The sequence below is a fragment of the Physella acuta genome, unplaced genomic scaffold (assembly GCF_028476545.2).
Source record: "Physella acuta isolate Inbredline_101_S28 unplaced genomic scaffold, ASM2847654v3 ptg000604l, whole genome shotgun sequence".
NCBI classification, from domain to species: Eukaryota; Metazoa; Mollusca; class Gastropoda; family Physidae; genus Physella; species Physella acuta.
In genome coordinates, this window is record NW_026732123.1 from 897651 (window position 1) to 902961 (window position 5311).

General features: G+C 40.9%; 2 non-coding genes across 2 annotated transcripts; both read right to left on the minus strand.

The window, feature by feature from the left end:
- Window positions 1–348: 348 nt before the first annotated feature.
- Trnay-gua (transfer RNA tyrosine (anticodon GUA)) lies at window positions 349–437 on the minus strand. Its single transcript is given in 2 exon segments — window positions 349–384; window positions 401–437. It is a non-coding gene; the product is annotated as a tRNA-Tyr (tRNA).
- Window positions 438–1524: 1087 nt separating this feature from the next.
- Trnay-gua (transfer RNA tyrosine (anticodon GUA)) lies at window positions 1525–1610 on the minus strand. Its single transcript is given in 2 exon segments — window positions 1525–1560; window positions 1574–1610. It is a non-coding gene; the product is annotated as a tRNA-Tyr (tRNA).
- Between the last annotated feature and the right edge of the window lie 3701 nt (window positions 1611–5311).

The window sequence follows — 5311 nt, forward strand, 5'->3', positions numbered from 1 at the left end:
AATTACTCAGCCTTCTGACAATCCAAATCTCCCATTACACAACGTTTACACTTGCGACATGTATACTATACATGTCCAGAAAAAAAAAACTCTGCCTTAAATTAATTTTATCCGAACATGTATGGGGGGGGGAGCTACTCACTTATTGCGAAGTTGTTTTTTTTTTCTAGACATGTCCCAAGTGTAAAGTCTGTGTTAGACTTGGATGAATAGTAAACAATAACAATACGCGTGTCACTAGTTCTTCTAAGACTGATGTCAATTAATTTTATTTCAGAAATCAAATACGGCTTATTTCTTCTTTTCTTTCTTCTTAAATTATATCTTTATATAAAAGGGAAAAAATATTCCCGCGAACCGGATTCGAACCAGTGACCTAAGGATAGCTATCGCTTACATTCTACAGTCCTCCGCTCTACCAACTGAGCTATCGCGGGATGTACAGAAAATTTGGATTTAATGTATCATCTATGATAATATCTCTTTTTTTTAAAAAGCCATAAAGACATGGTTGTGATGGAATGTTGGGTTGTCTTCAACATGTAACCAAAGCTTATCCACCCATCCACTAAACTTTTGTTCTCCCTAAGTCAAAGCCGATCATATCAATGTGTCAACATTATAGATCAACACAACGTACCGATCACATCCCATTAGAGACTACAAGCAGAGTTTCTTCCAGGCATCTCTTCCGGGGAGGGGGGCGAATAAAGTCTACCGAAATGGATTTTATATAGTAAACATACACTTTTACTATTAAAAAAATGTTGACTGCCCCCCCCCCCCCCGAAAATTTCAAAAGCCCCCCCCCCCCCCACCCCACCCCGGAGAAAAAAAAGTTTGGAAGAAACACGAAACACTGACTACAAGGCCTACAAAAAAACCTGTTCTAAACAAAAAAAATAAACTGATTAATCGCTAACAGGTTGCTAAATATCATTTTAAAGTTACCATTTTCTTACATTTCATAACTTGATCCTATCATTTTTTCAGCATATCCTTCAGAAGTGTCGAATAATTTTTACGAACATTTTTTTCATAATGTTTTACCTACAAGTAACGGTTAATGTAATGTGTAGCCTTGATATCAGTATGTCACCACTTTTCTAATCATTTTAAAACTCTTTCATTCCTATAATCATCATAAAACTCTTTCATTCCATTAATCATAAACGAGTTGTTGGTTTGTTGTTTTTTTTGCAACCATTATAAAAGAGTTTCGTTTCAAATAGTTTCATTACATTTGAATTAGGCTTACATTCAGAGGCCTAAAGACTATTACATAAAAATAGGCGTTTCGGTTATTCAAATGTAAATCTTTATTTTACAAATTCCTTCAGAAAAATAACATAGGCTTATTAATTGGCCCGAAGTAAGTTATGAACATAAATGATTTTTAAATCCCTTTTAAGACATTAAAAAGTGTAATAAAATAATATGTCCGTAAAATAATTACTGAGTGCTAATGTTTCACTTTCAAGATGTTGGCCCGTTATTAATTAATTTTAAGGGAAAAGAAAAAGTTCCCGCGAACCGGATTCGAACCAGTGACCTAAGGATAGCAATTGACGCTCTACAGTCCTCCGCTCTACCAACTGAGCTATCGCGGGTTGAATGAATTTGGGAAAAGTATTAATTTATTGGCACGATTAAACTTCTCTTACAATAGATTTCCATAACTGTATCATCATACACCATTGTTATAGCCCATCTATTTGTAAATTTAATTTTGTTTTTATCAATATAGCTGTTGAATTGTTCTATTTAAATTTCCATATTCAACTTATATTTCAAAATATTTATTTATTTATTTATTTTTTGAATAGTTTATTTTTAAATTCATTTATTCTTTCTTGTACTAGTATTTTGAAAGGTGTGTTTTAAGTTATTTTTCTTTTGTTATAGATCTAATAAGTATTTCTAATGCATCTAATATTATCTAACTAAACATGGAATTTTTATCTGGTGTGCTTAGTCTTGTTTTAAATTATGTTAGGCCCATATGAAACATTTTGTAAAATAAAAACACTCACTTGATATAAACACTTCAAGCTGATATCGTAGACAAAATGAAAAGTTTGTTTTTAATTAAATTACCTTTGATTCAAAAAGCTAATTTAATAGTAAAAATATAGGCCTAGTAAAAAACACTTTAATAACAAGCTTTTATATATTAAAGCGCGAAAAAGAGAAAATAAATTATTTTCTTTAAACAAATAATAATGCACCACTTTTTAAAATAACCATAAAGAAAAGCGTTGTACACTTTATTATATTGAATACCAAGATCCGCAAATTTTTTAAACCTAAATGCATTTAACACGGTATTAATTATAACTTTACAGATCTGAACGACGCTCTTAAATAGACCTATTGATAGACCTGACAACTCTTTATTGTCGGGTTAAGGGCTAGTTTGTTGTGTCTCAATGAGATTAGTCGCTCATATACATCATCGGTACTGTTACAATGGTGTATATGGTGAATAAATAATTGTGTGTGGATCATGGGGTTAGTGGATTCTGCAACCACCCACTTCATCCTACCTCCTCACCCATCCACTTCATCCATCCTCCTACCACACCCACCTACCTCACTCACCTTCCTCACTCACTACCTCACCCACCCACTTACCTCACCCAGTTGCGTCACTCAACTACCTCACCGAACTTCTTTATCCACCCACCTCACCCACCCTCCCCAATTCATCCCTCACCCACTTCCGTCATTCACACGTTAAATTAACACCTTAAGCAACCACAACCTATCAATTCCCCTCCCCAACACAAAGACTCCCACCTTCCAACGGAAAACATTTCTAATGGAACACAACGTAATCGATAGTGACAAAAAATAATTTATTAATTTACACAGCTACATTCACACACCTGTACAAAGTTCAATAAAATATAAGGCCGGTGTCAGTCTTTGTAAGAATGTGTTTACAAATGGGTAACTTGGAAGCCAACATCTGGCAAACATCAAATTGGTTGGTGCTGTTAAACGATCTTATTGTTATAGGTTAGTTCACTTGGTAGGTCGTTTCATATGAAAAGCTTGACTGTTTTTATATGTCAGTTAACTCAAAGACTTTATAGGTCAGTTGACCTGAAAGACCTTAGTTTATAGGTCAATAGACTTGACATAATATCTGCGGTATAAACCACAGTGTGGTCAAGTTCCAGTGTCCTGCAGTACTGAAGCATGATAAGACTTGACCGGTAGATCTGGCTAAAGCAGCAGAAGACTTGACCAGTAGACCTGGCTACAGCATCAGAAGACTTGACCAGTAGACCTGGCTACAGCAGCAGAAGACTTGACCAGTAGATCTGGCTACAGCTGCAGAAGACTTGACCAGTAGACCTGGATACTGAAGCACATCCGTCACATGATCTGGCCACTGAAGCAGCAGAAGACTTGACCAGTAGATCTGGTTACTGTAGTACATTCGCCACATGATCTGGTTACTGTAGCACATTCGTCACATGATTTGGTTACTGTAGCACATGCGTCACATGATCTGGTTACTGTAGCACATTCGTCACATGATCTGGTTACTGTAGCACATTCGTCACATGATCTGGTTACTGTAGCACATTCGTCACATGATCTGGTTACTGTAGTACATTCGCCACATGATCTGGTTACTGTAGCACATTCGTCACATGATTTGGTTACTGTAGCACATGCGTCACATGATCTGGTTACTGTAGCACATTCGTCACATGATCTGGTTACTGTAGCACATTCGTCACATGATCTGGTTACTGTAGTACATTCGCCACATGATCTGGTTACTGTAGCACATTCGTCACATGATTTGGTTACTGTAGCACATGCGTCACATGATCTGGTTACTGTAGCACATTCGTCACATGATCTGGTTACTGTAGCACATTCGTCACATGAACACGTTGTATGGGAACCCTGAAGACCGGGACAGGGGCTCTAACCCCGTCAGACGGTGGGGGTGGTGCTGGCTGGATGACGTCAGACCCAAAAACGGGTGCCCGTACATCATGACGTTGTCGATCGATGACGTCATCGTGTCCAGGGGCGTGGGGTGGGTGACGGGGAACCCCAGACCCGCGGGGGATCGGAGAGAAAAACGCCCGCCTCTGGTCATGTAATTGGGCAGTAAAGACAGGGATAAAGCGTCCAGGTTTTTCTGTTTCAGGTCGATGAGTTTTGGAGGTGGGTTCGGGATGCCCTCGAAGACGTCACGTTTTCTTTTCTCGCCGAGTTCGTAACCCGAACCAAAATCTGTCCCCGGTGTTGTTTCGGAGTTCGAACATCTCGTTCCCGTCACACAGCTTTGGTTCACATCGAGGCTAGATCGGAAAATTTTTGAATAGTACTCAAGAGACGCGATAGGAGATTTCGGATCAGCAGCTCCATCGTTATGCGCTGAACGTATATGTTTGTTGTGATCGTTGTCGTCATTGCCGATAAGTCGGTCAATGCCGAAGGACAGACGTAGCTTTTTATAGATGCTTTCATTGTTCGGCGCATTCAAGGACGGGTCGTGTTTGGTACACGGGTCTCTGACCTGGGTCGTGGAAGTAGTTTCGTTATGTTTATCTTCCTTGTGGAACTCTTGTTTTTCTGGAGATTTTTCCTGCTTGACGCTGTGGCCTGGTGAGAGAGTGGTGTCCATTTCGTATTTCCGGTTAAGTAACGACGCGTGGATGTCGACGAATTTGTTGATGCACTTCGTATCTTGTTCGCTGTCGTCGGTGGTGGCGGCGTTGTCGTACTGGCGAGGCGAATCCATCGAGGTCACGTGTTTCATGTCACGGCCTTTACCTTGGCTAAGGTCGACGGCGGCGGTGTTGAAAGTTGGACGGTGTGCTTTGAACTCTGAAGGGTCAAGGACGTTCTCGCGGGGAAGGTCACGGAGAAAAGTGTCAGGGTTATCACGTGATCTGTCTTCATCTTTCACCAGCTCATCGTCCACGTCGATTTTGTCTCCTTCGTTGCTGTAGGCGGACGTGTCCACTGGCGACTCGCCCTGCAGCCGGCAAACTCCGGACGGCTCGTCCTGCAGCCGGCAAACACCGGCCTGACCCCTGACCCACAGGAGTCTGTGATTGGATAAATTATAACGCTCGTGACAACTCTCCCCTTCGTCGGATTTCGGACTGATGACGTCAGAGGACATGGGCGTGTCCAACTCGTGACGCGGTGTATCGCCCCGCCCCTGGCTGTCAATCACCGGTCCGCCATTACGGCCTTCACTCTCGACACGGCCACTGGCCACCGTGTCCCCGGTGTGAGGGCCACTGATTGCCCTGTGCTGTATCTTGACCCT